This window comes from Macaca mulatta, chromosome 1 (genome assembly GCF_049350105.2).
Source record: "Macaca mulatta isolate MMU2019108-1 chromosome 1, T2T-MMU8v2.0, whole genome shotgun sequence".
NCBI classification, from domain to species: Eukaryota; Metazoa; Chordata; class Mammalia; order Primates; family Cercopithecidae; genus Macaca; species Macaca mulatta.
Genome location: NC_133406.1, coordinates 7,173,627 through 7,196,811, shown reverse-complemented (window position 1 = coordinate 7,196,811; position 23,185 = coordinate 7,173,627). Strand labels below are relative to the sequence as shown.

At 45.5% G+C, this 23,185-nt stretch overlaps 1 pseudogene; it reads left to right on the top strand.

Moving 5' to 3' along the window:
• The first annotated feature begins 7,407 nt into the window (after positions 1-7,407).
• Positions 7,408-17,158, top strand: LOC715622 (microtubule-associated protein 1 light chain 3 gamma-like; annotated as a pseudogene).
• Positions 17,159-23,185: the final 6,027 nt, after the last annotated feature.

Here is a 23,185-nt window from a genome sequence, read left to right as displayed (position 1 = left end):
CTGAGTTCAAGGTTCTCTTCCAGGACAGCGTTCCCCACAGAAGAGAAACTGCTGGGGGGAAGCCAAATCGAAGAAGAGAAAGATGAAGAGAAGGTCCAAATACAAGTAGAATAGGGAATCGTCAACCAAAATCTCTCAGCAGAATACTGGTTTTGAACACTTAAAAAGAAACTTAGAGACGTTCCCATGAATCATGTTTCCTTCTCAAAGTTTAGGAAACAGAATTTTACTTAAAAAGAAACTAAGGAAAGTTTTTAGATGAATCTCATACAAAGTTATTTTAATGAAAAGAAAGAGTAGAGAAGATTTCTGGACAATGAAGATGTATCAGAAAGATAGGTCCACAGAGCAGAGCAAAACTCGTTTGTTTAAAATGTGCTAAAAGATATTAGAAAGATGATATAAAATATGACAAATTTAGGATTACAAGAATCAGAAATAAGCTCAAGAAAACATTGTAACTAAAAACATCAGAGATGCAATATAAACACTATGGATAATGTCTTTAAAAAGAGGTAAAAATAAAAAGGAATAAAAAATCAATTTTTGTTTAATTAGAAAACGACAAAGAAGACCCAACCTGCAGATAATGGGAATTTGAAACAACAAAACCCTATAATTTTAGAAAATGTTTTATTTAAATATATGAAACAATATTTTAAAAGTGAACTCTGGTACCTAAGCAGCAGCTAACACCAAGACATAAATACTATACTTTAAAGGAAGAAAACTTTGGCTAGGCAAAACCAGGTGAAATGTAAGATGATGATCAGACTTTCTTCACAATTATACTTTATGCCTGAAGAAAATGGAGTGATCATTTTTGAATACCCAAAGAAAAATGTGAGCTGAGGTTTTCAAATCTAATAAAATTGTAAGTATAAAAGGCTGGCACAAACATATCCAACACAGAAAAATTTGGGAAATGGGAAATGTCGTTCCCTTAAGCAGTTTATCAGGAAGTTCAGAAAATGAGCTCCAGATAACCAAAATGACTAGAGAAATAGTGACAGACTGGCGGTGAGTAGTAAACGTATGTTGCTTATACACTTAAAACTAAGAGTTAAAGCATCGTATATAAAAGCATGTGCAAAAACATTTGGTTTAGCTAGTGGTAGTCTGATATTTTGGGACTGTGTGTATACTGTGGAATAGAATAATTACTATTTATAGGATATTTGAAATCCTGTTTTCTTGAGAATCAGGGTCCTTTTTTTTTTTTTTCAAGATGGAGTCTTGCTGTGTCGTAATCTCAGCTCACTACAACCTCCGCCTCTCAGGTTCAAGTGATTCTCCTGCCTCAGTCTCCCAAGTAGCTGGGATTACAGGTGTGTGCCACCACGCCCAGCTTCATTTTTGTATTTTTAGTAGAGATGGGGTTTCAATATGTTGGCCAGACTGGTCTCAACCTCAGGTGATCCACCCACCTCAGCCTCCCAGAGTGCTGGGATGGCAGGCATAAGCCACTGCACCCAGCCTAGAACCAGGGATTTTAATGTGAGAAAAAGGAGAAAGAGAATACAGAACATGTAATTTTTTTTTGGGGGGGGGGGGGGGCGGAATCCCATGGCTATGAATTTGAATTGGACGTAGTGGTATAAATTCATGAATGTATATTGAATACATTTAGATACGTGTGAATACACACATTCATCAGTTTGTACCAGTATGTTCAATACAAATTCATAACTATCAGGATGTTTAGCACATCAGCTTGTGGTTTTAAACTACCTTTTGCTTTTTTCATTAAAACGAGGATTTGGGGAAAATAGTCTGGCAGGAAATGTAAAAGATAAGCCTAGGATATCTTGTCACAACAAATAGAGGGGCTGGGTGTAGTGTGTCGTGCCTGTAATCCCAGGACTTTGGGAGGCCAAGGTGGGTGGATCACCTGAGGTCAGGAGTTGGAGACCAGCCTGGACAACATGGTGAAACCCAGTCTACTAAAAATACAAAATTAGCCGTGAGTGGTGGTGCATGCCTGTAATCCCAGCTACCTGGGAGGCTGAAGCAGGAGACTTACTTGAAACCCAGAGGCGGAGGTTGTAGTGAGCCGAGATCGCACCATCGCACTCCAGCCTGGGCAACAAGACGAAGCTCGGTCTCAAAAATCCAAAACAAGGCCGGGCGCGGTGGCTCATGCCTGTAATCCCAGCACTTTGGGAGGCCGAGGCGGGCGGATCACGAGGTCAGGAGATCGAGACCATTCTGGCTAACACGGTGAAACCCCGTATCTACTAAAAATACAAAAAACTTAGCCGGGCGTGGTGGCGGCGCCTGTAGTCCCAGCTACTGGGGAGGCCGAGGTAGGAGAATGGCGGGAACCCGGGAGGCGGAGCTTGCAGTGAGCCGAGATCGCGCCACTAACTCCAGCCTGGGCGACAGAGCGAGACTCCGTCTCAAAAAAACGAAACAAAACAAAAATAGAGATTAACAATTTCCAAAAGATTCAAGAACCAGCTTAAAGGGGCCCCCACTGTGCAAATGTGGGAAACTTTGGTCTTCAAAGAAGATAATTGCAATTTATTAAAACCCATCATAAACATTAAGAATAATTGGTCACCTTGTAGGATGATGGAGTATTCATTGTCTTGAAAACTTGAAGCAAAAAAACCATTTTTCCTTTCTTTCCTCTATGAACAGTACAACTGGATAACTAAATGGCAGATGAAGGAACTATCTCTTTCTAGTGTTCTAATAATTAAGAAAAGATCATATCATTTTTCATTACCCAGTGGATCAATAAATTTGGATTTTGTGCATCAATTGCTATAACATCACAAAAAGGCCGGGCACGGTGGCTCACGCCTCTAATCCTACCACTTTGTGAGGTCAAGGTGGGAGGACTGCTTGATCTCAGGAGTTTGAGACCAGCTTGGGTAGCATACTGAGATCTCATCTCTACCAAAAAAAAAAAAAAAAGTTTTAATTAGCCAGGCCTCCTGGCATGTGCCTGTATTCCCAGCTACTCCCATGGCTAAGATGGGAGGATCACTTAAGCCCACCAGACTGAGGCTGCAGTGAGCTGTGATTGTGCCACTGCACTCCAGCCTGGATGACATAGCAAGACCCTGTCTCAAAAAACAAGAAAAAAAAAAGACAACCAGATATTTTATGCCTGCTAATGAAAGAACTCAATATCACCTATCACCTATTTTTGCTACAGAAATTAGAAATGAGTCCGATGGTGCCTCTGGGTTCGGCTGCCTGCTACACTGCAGGAGATCCAGAGGACAGTGGAACGTGTTGAACTGAAGCATGAGTGTACAACTAGCAAAATTCAAACTTGGGAGGCTCAGGTGGGAGGATCTCTTGAGCCCAGGAGGTCAAGGCTGCAGTAAGCTGTGATTGCATCACTCAACTCCAAAACGGGTAATAGAGTGAGACCCTGTCTCAAAACAAAAACGAAACAAAGCAAAAAAACTCTAGTTAAATTCTTACTCTGTTATACAGAGGCCCTGTCTTCCTTCCATGCTGTGTCCCAGATAAGCCAGTGCTAGCATTGTGGCTGTCCTTGGGCCCTCCCATCTATCCTTAGAATTCAGGCTACTTTTGCCCTGCAGTCTTAACCCTCTAATGTTGTTTTTTGTTTGTTTGTTTGTTTTGAGATGGAGTCTCACTCTGTCACCTGGGCTGGAGTGCAGTGACATATCTCAGCTCACTGCAACCTCTGACACCCCGGCTCAACCTATTCTGCCTCAGCCTCCCAAGTAGCTGGGATTACAGGCGCCTGCCACTATGTCTGGCTGATCTTTGTATTTTTAGTAGAGACAGGGTTTCACTATGTTGGCCAGGCTGCTCTTGAACTCCTTACCTCAAGTGATCTGCCCAACTCAGCCTCCCAAAGTGCTGAGATTACAGGCCACCACACCCAGACCAGCCCTCTAACGATTTAAAGGAAAGTTATTATTTTGTAGATTATCTGGTTTTTATTGTTATTAATGTGAGAATGAATCTTTTTTCCAGCTTCGTCCATCCTAGGTAGAAATAAAGTCCCAAATCTTTGTTTTTTAACTGGTCATAGAGGACGAATCGCCATCCTTTATTCATTCCTTGATCATCTCAGGCTAGAGAAGTCTAGGGATAGAGCTGTCTATAACAGGACCAGAAAAATTAAGTGGGCTGTAGCATAATCACATATTTGAAACAGGTAAGTGAGTCATCTGTGGCTAGAGGCAAGTCCTGGTCACTTCCCTATTCTACCCCAATACTCAACTTACTGCATTCAGATGTTGCTTAATGGCTAGATATGGCTTTGAGGTTTATACTTTTATTAAATATGTCAGTTCAATTTTACAATGGAAAATTCTGAAGATGGATGGTGGTGATGGTTGCACAATATGAATGTACTTAATGCCACTTAATCATCCACTTAAAATTGTTAAGATGATAAGAATTATGTATATTTTACCCCTATAAAAAGATTTTCAAAGGCCGGGCGTGGTGGCTCATGCCTGTAATCTCAGCACTTTGGGAGGCTGAGGTAGGCGGATCACCTGAGGTCAGAAGTTCGAGACCAGCCTGGCCAACATGGTGAAACCCCATTGTGTTTTATTTATTTATTTATTTAAGACGGAGTCTTGCTCTGTCACCAGGCTGGAGTGCAGTGGCGTGATCTCGGCTCACTGCAATCTCCACCTCCGGGGTTCAAGCAAGTTCCCTTGCCTCAGCCTCCCGAGTAGCTGGGACTACAGGAGCGCGCCATCATGCCCAGCTAATTTTTTGTATTTTAGTAGAGACAGCGTTTCACCATGTTGGTGAGGATGGTCTCGATCTCCTGACCTCTTGATCCGTCCGCCTCGGCCTCCCAAGTGCTGGGATTGCAGGTGTGAGCCACCACCGCGCCCGGCCACAGTGGGTTTTCTTTAACACTCACTGGCTCATGGTTTAGGGGAGGCAGAATAGCTGAAAGAACTCCAGCTAGGGATCAGAAGACTTGGTCTGTAATTGTGACTTGCCTAAAACTCTAAGTGACTTTTGGAAAGCCACTAAACCTTTACTGTCTTTTTTCTCACAGGATAATCATGAGAGATTGATCTCTAACTCTGAAATTGACACTCCAGTGTTCTGTGAATGAAAACACAGTAAATTCTTTGATTCAGGAGTAAAAACTACTCCAAAAACTCCACAAGAGGGCAGCTCCTCCACACCTGAATGGCTTCAGAGACCTTCCAGGCACCTTTGAGGTCATTATAAAACCACTATTTATACACTGTTTTATTTTTATTTATTTTAATTATACAAGAAGCACACAAATATATTCCCACATAAAAAGTCCAACATTAGAGATCAATTTCAAGTCTCTTTTGATTAGTACCCCTAATCCTAGTTTCCTCCTCTGTTACCAGGTTGTTTTCTGAGACTTTTGAAAAACACAACTTCTGCAACTAATTTTTTCAATCTGCATATAATTTGAACATCATTAACATCTATGTCTGCATAAGAAATACATAGATATTAATATACTTCTCTTTACTCTCCTTAAAATGCATGTCGTAATTTACTTGTTTCTTAATGACATTTAGATTACCTTTTTTCAGTATTCAAACAATGCTGTATTGAATATTTCAGTACTGTACTTTGAAAAAAGTGAAGAGCCTCACAAGACTTCATGGTAATTAATATTTTATTTAATTAACTAATTAGTTTTTAATTTTATTAATTTTTGAGACTCCACCCAGGCTGGAGAGCAGCGGCGTGATTTCAGCTCACTGCAACCTCCGCCTCCCAGGTTCAAGCGATTCTCTTGCCTCAGCCTCCTGAGTAGCTAGGAGTACAGATGCATGCCACCACGACTGGCTAATTTTTTGTATTTTTAGTAGAGAAGGAGTTTTGCTATGTTGACCAGGCTGGTCTGGAACTCCTGACCTCAAGTCATCCACGCACCTCGGCCTCCCAAAGTGCAGGGATTACAAGCATGACCCACTGTGCCCAGTGGTAATTAAGATTTTAAAGCTAATTTATTAAGCCAAAGGAGGAATGTTTTAATAATTTTACTAGCCAGAAAAAAATATATAAAGTCAATTCATAGAAAGAGGGGAAGATGCTTGGCAGTTTTCCTTGGTAGCATTAGGTTACTCCATTCCATGATGTAAATCATTCTGGGATACCATTTCCTGCTATGGCATTTTACCAGGTATGCTTTTGACTTAGATCAAATTAGACACAAGTAGCAAATGGCTCAGCTAATGCAGATAACAGAAACAAGAAAAGAATGATCCAGTGTTGCCACCCAGGAAGGGTAGATGCTGTGTTCTGGTTACCTTTTTTTTTTTTTTTTGAGACGGAGTCTCGCTGTTGTTGCCCGGGCTGCTGGAGTGCAGTGGCGCCATCTCAGCTCACTGCAACCTCCACCTTCTGGGTTCAAGCGATTCTCCTGCCTCAGCTTCCCAAGTAGCTGGAATTACAGGCGCCTGCCACCATGCCTGGCTAATTTTGTATTTTTAGTAGAGACGGGGTTTCTCCATGTTGGTCAGGCTGGTCTCAAACTCCCAACCTCGGGTGATCTGCCCGCCTCAACCTCCCAAAGTACTGGGATTATAGGTGTGAGCCACCACGCGCGGCCTCCTGGTTACTTCTGTGTGCCCCACAGTGAAAAGGAAATGTTGGCAGGTAATGAGCCAGAGCAATTCAGATTTCATGTGTAGAAGAAAAGTTCAACATAAAAATGTCTGACAATGTTAATGTAAAATATGGTCAGCCTTCCACGTTCTTATTATGCAAAATAAAACTTTCATCTATTGTGGGCGGCAAGCCACCCAGGTGCCGAGGCAAGAGACCGAGGGCACGAGCTGTTTCAGTGTAATAAAACATAAAATAACAAGCGTTATACTAGATATAGATCATAGATATGATTATATATGGACATCATTAATCATTAGTTTGTAGCAGTTACTCTTTATTCCAATATTATAATAATCCTCACTCTACAATCATAACTTAGGAAAAGCCAGGCCATACAGAGGTAGGAGCTGAGGGGACATAGTGAGAAGTGAGAAGACAAGAGTGTGAGCCTTCTGTTATGCCCGGACAGGGCCACCAGAGGGCTCCTTGGTCTAGCGGTAACGCCAGCGTCTGGGAAGACGCCCGTTGACAAGCGGACCGTGGTCTAACCGTAGCGTCAGTGCCAAGGAAAAACACCTGCTACTTAGCAGACCTGGAAAGGGAGTCCCCCTTTCCCCGGGGGAGTTTTAGAGAAGACTCTACTCCTCCACCTCTTGTGGAGGGCCTGACATCAGTCAAGTCCGCCCGCAGTTATCCGGAGACCTAACTCTCCCTGTGATGCTGTGCTTCAGTGGTCACACTCCTAGTCCGCCTTCATGTTCCGTCCTGTACTCCTGGCTCTGCCTTTTAGATAGCAGTAGCAAAATTAGTGAGAGTACTAAAAGTCTCTGATATGCAGAAATAATGGCGTAAGCTCTCTCTCTCTCTCTCCCCCCCGCCTCGGCTGCCAAACAGGGAAGGGACCCCCGTCCAGTGGACACGTGACTCAGGTGACATTACCTATCATTGGAGATGACTCACACTCCTTACCCTGCCCCCTTGTCTTGTATCCAATCAATAGCAGCACAGCCAGGCATTCGGGGCCACTACCGGTCTCTGCGTTTTGGTGGTCGTGGTCCCCCGGGCCCAGCTGTCTTTTCTTTTATCTCTTTGTCTTGCGTCTTTATTTCTACGATCTCTTGTCTCCGCAAACAGGGAGAAAAATCCACCGACCCTGTGGGGCTGGTCCCTACAATCAATAACAAATGTTCCTGAAGAACATTTGGATTTTTTCAGAATCCAAATGTTGAATGTCCCATTCAAGCTGTCAGGTTCCAAATCCTGTGTTTCCTGAAGAGACAGGTCTGGGATCCAGCTGCAAAAATTCCCAAGGTGCCAACCTTCAGGTCATGGTGCCTGACTGGTGCTGTATTCTCCTTCCAGCCTTGAAGATTCTGAAAGTGCAGGTTTCTTAAGCAGATACAGAGCTAATGGCCAGGTTTCTTGGGGGTACATTACAATAAATGCAAGAGGTGCAGAAAGCAAGAAATTGCTCAGGATCTTAGAAAAATGGGCTTGGAACTCCATTTGTGTCTGCTACCTTCTGCAACTCAGATTCCAAATTGTTTTCCAGACTTGTGTTAGAGTTATTGGTGACAGAAAATCTTTTTTCATCCCCAAGGATAAGACACAAACACCTGCAAAGCTGACTCATGAAAGGAGACAAGGCACCTACTATGACAGTGGATTGCAGGAGCTGTGAGGTAGGACTTTAAATTTTTTAGTTTTTTTGAGTCTCTTTCTGCTGCCTAGGCTGAAGTGTAGTGGAGCGATCTCGCAAGATTTGCCAGGACACGTTTTGGACTTCAGCATTTAGCCGCGCCGGCCAAGCCTGGTGCAGAGCTTTATGAAACAACTTAAGTCACTGCCCTGGCTCACTCCGCTGTGCCTAGGCAGAGTCAGGGAAGACACTCTTCATGGTGGAGTGGTCTGGGATATAGAAGCCCACTAAGAAATCCTTCTGACTGCAGAGGCCAAGTTCTCTCCATTCCCTGGGAGCTCAAGGACTCGGAGTTGGCTCAGAAACCATTGGCCCAGCTTCCTAGGCAGGAGGAAATGCAAAATTAAACAAAAAAATGAGTTGTTTTTTTTTAAATAGGTAAAAATCAGGAAACTACTATTTTTCCTTCTGTCCCTCAGCAGACCTGGAAATGTTTGGCCATTTTCCTCTCCATCATCCTCATTTGACTGAAGACTCTTCAGATGTCAAATAACTCAGCCTGGAATGGTCCCAGAGCAGTCCCCACAGCAGTGAGACCCCTAAAGATCATGGGCCATCTAGTAACAATAGAACAGATGCTAATGGTCCTGTTTATTTGATTTGTTTCTTCATTTGCTTAGAGACAGGGCCTTGCTCTATTGCCAGGCTGGAGTGCAATGGCAAGATGGTGGCTCGCTACAACCTCAACCTCCTGGACTCAAGCGACCCTCCTGCCTCAGCCTCCTGAGTAGCTGGGACTACAGCGCATGCCACCACGCCAGCTAATTTAAAAAAATTTTTTTTGTATTGATGGAATCTCACTATACAAGCTAGTCTCAGTCTCCTGGCCTCAATCAATCCTCCTACTTCAGCCTCCGAAAGTGCTGGGATTACAGGTGCGAGCCAATGTACCTGGCCTGATCCTGTTTATTCTCAGGAAAAGGATGGGTGTGAATCATGGAAGGACCACTGTGCTCCTGGATCTGGGGCAAGGAAGTGGTCAGCGTCAAGAGCAGCATCTTTTTCTAGACAGGAAAGCTAAGTCCTAAAACCATCCTGCGTAAAAGAAGTGCACTAGGCTAGAATATCCTGGTCTGGGAACAAAGAACTGGGTCAGTCTAAGCATCTGTTTGGTCCTAGGCAAGTAAGTTCATTTCTATGGACCTCAGTTTCATCATCTATTAAACACCAAATCTTAGTTATGATAATGGTCCTACCCACATTCCTGAAACTGCAGAAGTATGACAGAATATGCTGGAAAACTGCAGAGTGCAATGATACTTTGATAACACACCAGGATTTTAACGCTAGTTTCACCTCTTTTTATCTGGGCAAATTACTCAACCTTTCTATTGCTCACTATGAAAAATGGCAACACATTTCAGGGTAAGGCGACCCAATCTTCTATCTGCTTTATAACTGTGGTATTCAAATGTCCTCACTTGAGAATCACTTGAACCCGTGAGGCGAAGGTTGCAGTGAGCCAAGATCGCGCCACTGCACTGCGGCCCGGGTGACAGAGCGAGACCCCATCTCAAAAAAAAGTCCTCACTTGAGACTAATTCTGTCAGAGCTCCTGAGCTAAGGCCTATGAGACCATATTATAGTGCAGACTAGTATTACAGTGCTCCATTGCAAACCTTAATTTCTTTGGCAAAGATAAATTCTTTACTAATAGTGAGCAAAGTGACTTTCTCTGACCAATATACAGATGGTCATTTCATTTCCAACCTCAGAACTGACCTCCTACTGCCCACGGAGGGGGAGTGGGAAGAGGGGAGGGAGAGAAGGGGCCTGATGTCACTCAGCCCTACAGAGGGGCCTCTTCAGGCTCCTACAGGCCGTTTGGAAGCTGCTGGAAGAATGAGTTAGGTCCTGGTTGCAGGACTTTTTTTTTTTTTTTTTTAAGTCAGACACAGACACAGCTATTAAGTAAAACGCTGCCTCCACTGAAAATCCCAAGCCTCAGATCTTTCAAGCAGAGGGAGAATTTAGTAAACTTCTAGAGGTACCTTTCTGGCTGACCAGGGGGAAAAAAGAAGAGAAGCTATGGCTCGCTTAGCCGTTTGCTTATTCTCTTATACTTGAAATAGTCACAGCAACCAGACAAGAGGAAATTGCTGGAATCTGGGCGAAGTTCCCAAACAAGGTCCCAGTGAGACACCGTTGTACTTCTGTTAGGGGGACCTCTGATCCTATTCTTTGAAAAAACAAAAAGCGCCCAATGGTCTTCTCTCTGTTCCAGGTTCCTACGACACATAGAACTCTGAGTCACATTCTTAGGCACTTGTATCAGAAGAAATTTATGCCGAAATTCTTGACAGGTGATAGTGGAGCGCTACCCCCAGAGAGACATTCCTGCCACTGCTGGACAAAAACTAAGTTCCTGGTCCCACGGGAGGTGACCGTGGTTTAGTCCCTCAGCACCATTCGACAGGTGACACAGTGTACGTGTGCATGTGCTGTGAGCACCTGGGCCTTTTGGAAGGACAGGATCTGGCAGAGAAGGAATGAGAAGAATTTATGTTTTACTTTTCCCTTCACTTGTGCCTTTAAAGAGGATGATCTCATAAATCACCTATTTTAAACAAGCGGTAAGTATCTCACTAGCAAGCCTAAAGCAAATGAACTCACACCTCTAATCCCAGCACTTTGGGAGGCCAAGGCGGGTGGGCCTTTTAGTGCAGGAGTTCAGGACCAGCCTGGGGAACATGGTGAAACCCTGTCTCTACAAAAAATACAAAAATTAGCAAAGTGTGGTGGCGTGTGCCTGTAGTACAGCTACTTGGGAGGCTGAGGTGGGAGGGTCACTTGAGCCTGAGAGGTGGAGGCTGCAGTGAGTTTTGATCATGCCACTGCATTCCAGCCTGGGCAGCAGGGCGAGACTCTATCTCAAAAAAAAAAAAAAAAAAAGAAAGTGAGAGCTCCCAATGTTGCTGTAACAGCAGGTTCTCTGTGTTATTCTAACGTTTTACTGGCACTGTATTTCAATTATTAAATTTCTCTAATAAGTTTCCAAAATAACCTTTGGAAACTAGTCCAGATAACTTTGTTTCCAGGTATTTGTGAAGCCCACTGACAGCATTTTCCCCTGAGTGGTTCTTTCCCCCTGATGTCAGGGAGGAAATTTTCAGGAGGAAACGCTCAGTCCACCTGCGAGAATCATCGAGCGGAGGAACCAGGCCTTTCCCTCACCCAGCTTCCACCTACACAGGACAACACAAGGCAGGCCAGATGCTGATAACTGACAGATAAAGCTGAAGGGATCGAAGTTGTCACCTGCCAGCTGAACTCAATAAAAATGATATGCAACTCAAAATAGCTGATAGGGGCTCAGTAAATAAACTTGGCTCATCTGGGCACGGTGGCTCACACCTGTAATCCCAGCACTTTGGGAAGCTGAGGCAGGCAGATCACTTGAGGTCAGGAGTTAAAGACCAGCTTGGCCAACATGGCAAAACCCCATCTCTATTAAAAATATAAAAATTAGCTGGGCGTGTTGGCACGCACCTGTAGTCCCAGCTACTCAGAGGCTGAGGCACGAGAATCACTTGAACCTGGGAGGTGGAGGTTGCAGTAAGCAAAGATCATGCCACTACACTCCAGCCTGGGTGACAGAGTGAGACTCCATCTCAAAATAATAATAATAGTAATAATAATAATAATAATAATAATAATAAACTTGGCTGGTCAGTCTCCCTGAACTACATACAACCTCTCGAAGGTTTTGGCTGATGCAGATAGCTTCTTCAGAACATCTATTACAATATTTTAATGAACTCTTACAGAACACTCTGCATTCTCAGAACTGCTAAGGTTAATGGAGTGGAGACTAAGGACGACTAAAGGAAAACCAAAGTCAGGCTTAGATCCCAATTCCTGTCAGACTTCAGATGCTGTGGGGGCTCGAGTGACTTCACCGAAAAGTGAGTCTTCATTTGTTTATTTATTTATTCGTTCGTTTGTTTGATACGGAGTCTCACTCTGTTGCCCAGGCTGGAATGTAGTGGTGCGATCTCGGCTCACTGCAAGCTCTGCCTCTCGGGTTCATGACATTCTCCTGCCTCAGCCTCCCGAGTAGCTGGGACTACAGGTGGCCGCCACCATGCCTGGCTAATTTTTTGTATTGTTAGTAGAGACAGGGTTTCACTGTGTTAGCCAGGATGGTCTCGATCTCCTGACCTCGTGATCCACCTGCCTCAGCCTCCCAAAGTGCTGGGATTACAGGCGTGAGCCACCACAACTGGCCCCGAAAAGTGAGTTTTAATACAACTTCCCCCTTTGTTCCCAATAGGTGCACCCCAAACTCCATGCACTCCCCATTCTTCAGCCCAGTAAGATGAATTTCTACATTAATTCATTTAGAAATAGTTAATAATCTCTAATTAGCAATAATTAGAAAGCATTAAGAAGCATCCATTATGTATCAGCCACTGTGCTGGGCTATGTGCATAAATATCCACCAAACCGCAGAGTTTTTACTCTTGGGGACTCACCAACCTTTAATAAATGAGAGTCTGGGCCGGGCGCGGTGGCTCACGCCTATAATCCCAGCACTTTGGGAGGCCAAGATGGGTGGATCACAAGGTCAGGAGATCAAGACCATCCTGGCTAACACAGTGAAACCCCGTCTCTACTAAAAATACAAAAAATTAGCCGGGCATGGTGGCAGGCACCTATAGTCCCAGCTACTCAGGAGGCTGAGGCAGGAGAATGGCGTGAACCCGGGAGGCAGAGCTTGCAGTGAGCCAAGATCGCGCCACTGCACTCCAGCCTGGATGACAAAGCGAGACTCCGTCTCAAAAAAAAAAAAAAAAAAAAAAAAAAAAATTAGAGCCTGGTAGAGGAAGAAAGGAAATAAAGGTGCAGTTTCTGGACATAGGAGCCGACTGCAACAGCCGGTCTTCAGCTGCCCCCTTTCCCGTGCAGGACCAGCAAGGGCTCACCACAGAGCATAACCATGGTCAGGGCTCCATCCTGGATTAGCCAGTGTTCATTAACCAGGTTCTGAAATTATTTTTCCTCCACCCATCACAGAACTTAACCCCTTCAGTCCTAGTAGCTGGCACAGGGAGTGCGCTGGATGTACCCTCACCCACACAGTGTGTGGAGGATTGGTTGTTTAGGTTGAGGTTGCTTAAAGAGAGGATTAGCCATTCCCAACAGGCTTCACCTGCTATGCTAATGAAATGACTCAGAGTCCCTACGAAGTCCAGCCAAATGTGGCTACTCCTCTGTATCTTGAATCCAAGGGGAAGGATTTTAGACTTCTGCTCAGTAATTCTCCTTCCCAGTTGTCACCCCAAGGTGCTTAAGTGATATGTCAGAACATGTGACATAATGCATTTTCTTCATCCCATATAGGAAATTCTTAACTTTAAACTCATGGTGAACAGAGATGTACTTGCTTAGTGTTTTTGAGCTGTATTATTTCTAGCTAATGATGGGAGGGCCTTCCATGTTGAGCTCGACTGAGAATACTGGGGCATTTCAAATCTCCAGGAAAGTGTATATAGTTACCATCACACTGGGGATTAAATAAAAAGAACAAAAGAATGAAAGAATGAAAAGAAAGAAGAGGAAGAAGAAGGAGAAGAAGAAGGAGGAGAAGGAGGAGGAGGAGGGAAGAAGGAAGGAAGAAGGAAGGAAGGAAGGAAGGAAGGAGAAAGAAGGAAAAGGAAAGAGGAGAAAGAGAAAGAAAGAGAGAAAGAGAAGAAGGAAAAAGAAAGAAAAGAAAGAAAGAGAGGAAGGAAGGAAGGAAGGAAGGAAGGAAGGAAGGAAGGAAGGAAGGAAGGAAGGAAGGAAGGAAGGAAGGAAGGAAGGAAGGAAAGAAGCCAGGCGTGGTGGCTCAAGCCTGTAATCCCAGCACTTTGGGAGGCCGAGACAGGCGGATCACGAGGTCAGGAGATCGAGACCATCCTGGCTAACACGGTAAAACCCCATCTCTACTAAAAAAATACAAAAACTAGCCAGGCACGGTGGCGGCGCCTGTAGTCCCAGCTACTCGGGAGGCTGAGGCAGGAGAATGGCGTGAACCCGGGAGGCGGAGCTTGCAGTGAGCTGAGATCGCACCACTGCACTCCAGCCTGGGCGACAGAGCGAGACTCCGTCTCAAAAAAAAAAGAAAGAAAGGAAAGCAAGCAAAAAAGGAAGCTTCTAATAAACCCAGGGCTACTGCAGAGAGGTAGAATGCCACTTAGGTTCGTTGATGTCTTTTATCTTTATTAGTAGTAGTATTATTTTAGTTAGGATAAAATACACCTAACACGAAGTTGACCATCTTAACCACTGTTAGATGTGCAGTTCAGTGGCATTAAGTACATCTACATTGTTGTGCTACTATCACCATCATTCAACTTCACAACTTTTCCATCTTCCCAAACTGAAACTCGGTACTCATTAAATAATAATTCCCCATTTCCTTCTCCCTTCAGTCCCTAGAAACCACTGTTCTGGCCAGATGCAGTGGCTCACACCTGTAATCCCAGAACTCTGGGAGATCGAGGCAGGTAGATCACCTGAGGTCAGGAGTTCGAGATCAGCCTGGCCAACATGGTGAAACCCCGTCTCTACTAAAAGTACCAAAAAGTAGCTGGGTGTGGTGGCGCACGCCTGCAATCCCACCAAGTCAGGAGGCTGAGGCAGGAGAATTGCTTCAACCGGGGAGGCAGGGGTTGCAGTGAGCCGAGATTATGCCACTGCACTCCAGCCTGGGCAACAAGAGTGACACTCCATCAAAAAAAAAGAAGGAAGGAAAGAAAGACAGAGAGAGAGAGAGAGAGAGAGAGAGAGAGGGAAGGAGGGAGGGAGGGAGGAAGGAAGGAAAGAGAAACCACTGTTCTATTTCTGTCTGTATGATTTTGACTAAGTGCCTCATGTGAGTGGCATCATACAGTATTTGTCCTCTTGTGACTGCCTTATTTCACGTCTCATAGTGTCCTCAAGGTTGGTCCGTGTTGTAGCATGTGTCAGAATGTCCTTTCTTCTGGAGGCTGAATAATATTCCATTGTGTGTGTCCACCACATTTTGTTTCTCCATTCGTCATTGATGGACACTCGGGTTGCTTCTACCATATCCTTTAACTTCTGTGCCTTGGTTTCTTTACCTGGAAATGGAGAATCAAGTGGGATAAGGGCTGAGGTTTTGTATAAACACTTAAGCAGTGACCAGATTTAAATGACTCTTTCTGCAGGGTAGGCAGGCAGATAGATATAAATGAGACTTTGAAAGACCACTAGCAAATCCGGGTGTGGTGGCTCACGCCTGGAATCCCAGCACTTTGGGAGGCTGAGGTGGGCAGATCATGAGGTCAGGAGTTCGAGACCAGCCTAGTCAATATGGTGAAACCCCGTCTCTAAAAATACAAAAATTAGCCGGGCGTGATGGTCCACACCTGTCATCCCAGCTATTCGGGATGCTGAGGCAGGAGAATCGCTTGAACGCAGGAGGCAGAGTTTGCAGTGAGCCGAGATCGTACTGCTGCATTCCAGCCTGGACGACAGAGCAAGACTCTGTCTCAAAAGAAGAAAGAAAAAACAGAAAGAGCACTGGCAAGGATGCAGCGGCAGGAGGGCTTCCTGCGCTTCTGCAGCCGTGCTTTTCACAGTGCAATCTACCGCTTCGCAGTCACGCATGTTCCCGAGCTGCTTCCCAGATCTGCCAAGTCAACCCCTGCAGCATGGTGTTCAGGAATCTGCACTTTCTTTTTTCTTTTTTTTTTTTTTTTTTTTGAGATGGAGTCTGGCTCTGTCGCCCAGGCTGGAGTGAGCGGCGCCATCTTGGCTTACTTTAAGCTCCGCCCCCCGGGTTCCCGCCATTCTCCTGCCTCAGCCTCCCGAGTAGCTGGGACTACAGGCGCCGCCACCGCGCCCGGCTAATTTTTTGTATTTTTTAGTAGAGACGGGGTTTCACCGTGTTAGCCAGGATAGTCTCGATCTCCTGACCTCGTGATCCACCCATCTCAGCCTCCCAAAGTGCTGGGATTACAGGCTTGAGCCACTGTGCCCGGCCAGGAATCTGCACTTTCAATACTTCATCTTCTAGGGAATTCTAATATATGCTGGAGTCTGAGGACCACTGCCTTTAGTTTGGGAGATAGGGCTTCTCATCCGGTGGAAAAACACTGGCCAGACAGAGGTAAGTGGAAAAAAAAAAGCCTTTGTCTCTGCCCCACCTCGCCACCCTCCGCCTCCCGGTTCTCCTGCCTCAGCCTCCCTAGTGGCTGAGACTACAGGTGCATGTCACCGTGCCCAGCTAATTTTTGTATTTTTAGTACAGACTGGATTTTACCATGTTGGCCAGGATGGCCTCTATCTCTTGACCTCGTGATCTGCCCGCCTCGACCTCCCAAAGTGCTGGGATTATAGGCGTGAGCCACTGCACCCAGCCCAATAGATTGAATTTCATAACAAACAGAAGTTATTTGCTTAGCATTTTTGTGTTGTCATATTTCCTCGTCCTGTTTGTGTTCTCATATTTCATCCATGGAATGGCCTCACCCTTTTGACCCAAATGGGAAGCTTATAGTTCCTAAATCTCAGGGAAGAAGGAGGGAGCAATTCAGTCTTCTTGAGTGTCATGAGGCTGCAGATCCCTGGGCTGTCTCGCAGGTCACCCCCTCACCACCCTCCTGCCCATCCCAGGAGCCGCATGGTCCTGAGAGCCTCGGAAGCCTTTTACTTGCTGGTGAACAACAAGAGCCTGGTCAGCACGAGCGTAACCATGGCAGAGATCTACAGAGACTACAAGGATGAGGATGGCTTCGTGTACATGACCTACGCCTCCCAGGAGACGTTTGGCTGCCTGGAGTCAGCAGCCCCCAGGGATGGGAGCAGCCTTGAGGACAGACCCTGCAGTCCTCTCTAGCCCGTGTCGGGAAGGATGTGTGCTCTGACAGACGCGTCAGACGCTGGCAGAAGGGATGGCTCTGCAGTGCTGGCTTTTAAAGGGGCGCAGGGTGGTGAGGATGGCCTAGAGAGGCAGCCTCAGGTAAGGACACTGAAGCTATTTCTGCTTGGTTTCTCTTTTTATGCTCTTTCTTGACAAGACAGGTTTTGATTGCTCTTGGAAATTTTTTAAGTACTAACTTTTTTTTGAGCAAGAAATGGTTAGTTAACCTGTGTGATGGTTTCGTGTGATGAACTGGAGATCTATTTTACTGTCTTCTGTGGTAGATGTGGGCAGGTCCTTGAGGAGTTTGATTTCACCCCCTGCGTGTGGGCGGGAGTCCTGGATATGGCTCTCATCCTCCCCTAGGCTAGAAAAGCTACTTATAAGGTGGTTTCAGGGCTGCATTCCAAGGGGGCAAAGTGGGGTACAAGTTATCTTGTGACCTTGGCTCTGGACGTGCCCGATACCTTTTTGGTTTTTTTTGTTTTTTTTTTTTTTTTGAGATGGAGTCTCACTCTGTTGCCCAGGCTGGAGTGCAGTGATATGATCTCCACTCACTGCAACCTCCACCTCCTGAGTTCAAGCAATTCTCCTGCCTCAGCCTCCCAAATAGCTGGGACTACAGGCACCCACCACCACACCCAATTTTTTTTATATTTTTAATGGAGATGCAGTTTCACCATGTTGGCCAGGCTGGTCTCAAACTCCTGAATTCAAGTGATCCACCTGCCTCAGCTTCCCAAAGTGCTGGGATTACAGGCGTGAGCCACCACGCCCAGCCGGATATCAGTCCTACTACATTCTTTGGTCAAGCCCAGATTCAAGGGGTAGGCAAATAGACATCACCTTTTCAAAGAAAAAGCTTCAAAGACTTCGTGGCCCTATTTCATCTAGCTCATCTTCTAGCAACACACCTAGCTATTCCTCCACCAGCCACAACCTGCACTTCCTGTGGTCTAGCTCCACCTGTAAATGCATAACTCCCACGTTCCACCTTCCTTTCCCTGCCTTCTCCCAACCCTCTGCCTCCCTCAGCCAAGGTTGGGGGTGTGGGCAGCCCTGGCCTCCCACCTTCACTCTGCTTCCGGCTGGACTCGGGAGAATGCCCTGTGACTCTCCACCCTCACTGTGTTCTCTGACTCTAGGCAGAACTTATTCTGTTCCTATGAGGTATACAGCGGTTTAGTCCTTACCCTGTGACCCACCTCTACATCCTCAGAGACCAGACCTCGGAAGGTTTCTGCTTTGGAGTAAGTGTGCGCCCAATATAGTACTTACCTACACACACACAGTGTATATCTGTACACACGTCAGTGTTATGTAGAAAGTGGCATACCATAGATGCATAGTAAAATACACATTTCCAAACTTTATTTCCTTCATTAAACAGGTTTGGGCTGGGTACGGTGGCTCATGCCTGTAATCCCAGCACTTTGGGAGGTCGAGGCGGGCGGATCACCTGAGGTCAGGAGTTTGAGACCAGTCTGTCCAGCGTGGTGAAACTCCGTCTCTACTAAAAATACAAAAATTAGCCGGGCGTGGTGGCACATGCCTGTAATCCCATCTGCTTGAGAGGCTGAGGCAGGAGAATTGCTTGAGCCCAGGAGGTGGAGGTGGAGGTGGAGGCTACGGTGAGCCAAGATCGCACCACTGCCCTCCAGCCTGACCAACAGAGTGAGACTTTGTCTCAAAAAAAAAAAAAAAGCGGGTTTCTATTGTATGCTCACAATAGGTCAGCACGATGTGATAAGGGCATACAGTACTCTAGATAGCACTTAAGGCATCTAACTCAGATTTGAAGTCCAGGAATAACTCCTGAAGGTAGTGACGTCTAAGCAAATATATGGTGAGAAATAATTAGCCAGACCAAGAAGACAAGGAAGAATATTCTAGGCACAGCAAACAGGATGGATTGTTTGGAAAGCTATAATAGTTTCGGTGTGGCTGGAGCTTTGAGAAGCGAAACAGATAAGGAGCAGTGACATATGAGGCTGGAGGGGCATAAGGACCTTGAGGGACAGTTAGGAAGAGTGGACTTTATCCTGAGAAGAATGGAAGGGACAGTAAATGCTTCTTTCTGACGCATATATTGTTAAAGCAAACTAAATATGACCTGAGAAGGACTTCGTACTTTTATATTTGAGTCCTTGTGGATGAACTCTAACCTAGCTTAATAGGCAGACAAGATTAAAAACCTAACCCAGGGCCAGGCTCAGTGGCTCACGCCTGTAATCCCCACACTTTGGGAGGCCAAGGTGGGTGGATCACTTGAGGTCATGGGTTCAAGACCAGCTTGACCAACACGGTGAAAACCCGTCTCTACTAAAAAAATGAAAAATTAGCCAGGTGTAGTGGCACACACCTGTAATCCCAGCTACTTGGGAGACTGAGGCAGGAGAATTGCTTGAACCCAGGAGGTGGAGGTTGCAGTGAGCCAAGATTGTACCATTTTACTCCAGCCTGGGCAACAGGAGCAAAATTCCAACTCAAACAAAAAAAGAAAGAAAAAAAAGAAAACCTAACTTAAGAGTATGTGCCTGAAACAATAGCTGAGTCTCGGCCAATCCCAGCAGCCATACTTCAGCCAGTTATAGACTGCTGAGGGTTCAAACTGTGTCCAAATAAGGCAAACACTGAGCTGTAACCCAATCCAGCTCTTTCTATACCTCACTTCTGATTTCTGTACATCATTTCCCTTGTTTTATCTGTAAATCTTCTTCCACCGCGTGGCTACACTGGAGTCTCTCTGAATCTGCTCTGATTCTGGGGGCTCCCCAATTTGTGAATTGTTCATTGCTCAATTAAACTCCTTTGAAGTTAACTTGGCTGAAGTTTTTATTTTAATAATATATATTTGCAGTTGGCTGGGCACGGTGGCTCATGCCTGTAATCCCAATCCTTTGGGAGGACAAGGCGGGTGGATCACTTGAGGTCAGGAGTTTGAGACCAGTCAGGGCAACATGGTGAAACCCCATCTCTACTAAAAATACAAAAGTAGCCAGGCATGGTGGCAGGTGCCTGTAATCCCAGCTACTTGGGAGGCTGAGGCAGGAGAATCATTTGAATCTGAGAGGCGGAAGTTGCAGTGAACGAGGTTGTGCCGTTGCACTCCAGCCTGGGCGACAAGAGCAAAACTCTGTCCCCCCACCCCCCCCCAAAAAAAAACAAACCCTGTGGTCTCATCTCCATTTTAGAAAGATCACTCTGCCTGAGACAGCCATTGGAAGTTTTTTTATTTCCTTTTTAGAAAGGCCACTGTCTGCACACGACTGAAGATGTTATATGAAAATATGGAAACAGGTCACTGGAAGGTCTTAAGGAAGAGAGTGATAAAATGAGATTTGCATTCTAGAGCTTTGATGTTCTAGAAGAAGCTTAAGAGAGCATAAAAAGATTAGGAGCTGAGGAGCTGGAGGAGCTTTGGAATGGAGATAAGCCTTCAAGCCTCAGGAGCTCTGTGTCCTCCATGGGATTCACTGGGGGCAGTACTTTAGCCAGTCCCCAAAACTGGACAAGTTCATGGAGACGCTGGACTCCGGCACTACCTGGAGCCCGGCAGTTCCACTGTGCCCCACAGCTCAGGTGAAGCCTAGGAGGAAGGCAAAATGCTGATTGGCTACAGGAAGAGATCCCTATGGCTCCTCCCCCAAATGTGGGATACTGGCTACAGAATGTCCCAATAGTTCAGGCCGGGTGCGATGGCTCACACCTGTAATCTCAGCACTTTGGGAGGCCCAGGCGGGTGGATCACTTGGGGTCAGGAGTTCAAGACTAGCCTGGTCAACATGATGAAACCTCATCTCTACTAAAAATACAAAAATTAGTCAGGTGTGGTGGCACACACCTATAATCCCAGCTACTCCAGAAGCTGAGGCAGGAGAATCTCTTGAACCCAGGAGGTGGAGGTTGCAGTGAGCTGAGATCGCACCACTGCACTCCAGCTTAGTGGCAGAACGAGACTCTGTCTCATAAACAAAGAATGTCCCAGTAGTGCTATCCTGATTGAAGAGGTTTCCTTCAGAGAAACCTGAAGAACACTGGGGACCTTTTTTAGATGCTCTCAGTTCAAAAAGACCTCTGTGTGAGGAGCACACGTGTGACCTTTTGGAGTGCCTGGGCACTCCTCTCTGCTACAGAACTACAAATGCTGTTTGGAGACCAGGAGCAGGTGAATGAGGACAAGACAGAGGTGCTGCACGTGAGGCTGCAGGCCTGGGGCTGGGAGGAGGTAAGGATGATCCAGGAAGCAGTGGTGTGGAGGAGATCCCTGAAAGAGCCGCACGGAGTCACGAAGCAGCAAGGACACAGAAACCACTCTAGGTGCAACAATCGGGGCATTTAATGCAGGGAATTTGTTATAAGATGTTGAAAAGCTGAAGGAGCAACACAGAAAATGGGGTAGCTGAAAGACAAAAGGGGGTAAAAGAGGGATACCCAGAGATCAGAAAGAGAAAGAAAGAGAGAAAGATTAAGGTGTGGGCCGGGCATGGTGGCTCACGCCTGTAATCACAGCACTTTGGGAGGCCGAGGCGAGTGGATCACAACATCAGGAGTTCGAGACTAGCCCAACCAACATAGTGAAACCCTGGATCTACTAAAAATATAAACAATTAGCCAAGCATGGTGGCAGGCGCCTGTAATCCCAGCTACTCAGGAGGCTGAGGCAGGAGAATTAGTTGAACCTGGGAGGCGGAGGTTGCAGTGAGCTGAGATTGCGTCACTGCACTCTAGTCTGGGTGACAGAGCGAGATTCCGTCTCAAAAAAAAAAAAAAAAAGATTAAGATATGGAAAAAAGGGTTGTAGCCTCCAAGCCAGCGTCTATTGTTGCATTTATTTTAGGGAGATCCACAGAAGCTGAAAGTGCTTCTCTCCTTCCGTCCTCTCAACCTTCCATCACTGCACTGCTGTGGCTAAAAGGAGACCAAAAGACTGACACCAGGTGGCAAAGGGAATCTAGGAGACGTAGCGTTCTGTGCCCCAGCCCTCTCAGTATGTAACAGCACACAGAAGGGAGCAGAGGGAAAAAACAGGTAAATGAGTGGTACCTTCCCATTTGCTCCAGCTTATGTGTTTTATTGTCACAAAGTATTTAAATTTTTTTAAGTTCCAGCAGACATTAATTTTACTGCCTGATGAAATCAGAATTCATATACAGCTATCCATAAGTGTACTATTTTCTTTATTATTATTTTTTTTTTGAGATTTGCTGGCAATGAACTTTTTTTCTTTATCTGAATATGTCTGTATTTACCTTCAATTCTTACGGATCATTTTATTCAGTGTATAATTTTAGCTTTGCAATTACTTTCTTTCAATGTATTAACGGATCTTTCTGTATTCTATTTGTGCAGCCATGCTGTTTGTCTTGTTGTTTTGTTTTTTTGTTTTGTTTTGTTTTTCTTTTTGAGATAGAATCTCGCTCTGTTACCCAGGATGGAGTGCAGTGGTGTGATCACACTGCAACCTCTGCCTCCCAGGTTCAACTGGTTCTCCTGCCTCAGCCTCCAGAGTTGCTGGGACTACAGGCACACACCACCATGCCTGGCTAATTTTTGTATTTTTAGTAGAGACGGGGTTTCACCATGTTGGCCAGGCTGGTCTCGAACTCCTGACCTCAAGCGATCCACCCACCTTGGCCTCCCAAAGTGCTGGGATTACAGGCTGAGCCACTGCACCTGGCCATCATGGCTGCTTTAAGGTAACCTCTCTCTCCCTCTCTTTCTCTCCATCTCTCCTCTCCTTTCTTTCTCCCCATTTGTCTCCTGTCTCTCTCTTCTTTCTCTCCCTCCTTCTCTCCTCTTTCTCTTCATTTCTCTCTTTCTCTCTCTCCATCTTTCTCTCTACCCACCCCCATTGTTTCTCTCCTTTTCCCTCTTTCTCTCAATATTTTAACATATTCTTTGTCTTTGATTATCTACAGTTTTACTGTAATTTTTTCGGTATGATTTACTTTTCATTTATCTTTCTTGGCATTCATTGGGCCTCCTGAATCTGTAAATTAGTGCTGTGGGCCATGCGTGGTGGCTCACGCCTATAATCCCAGCACTTTGGG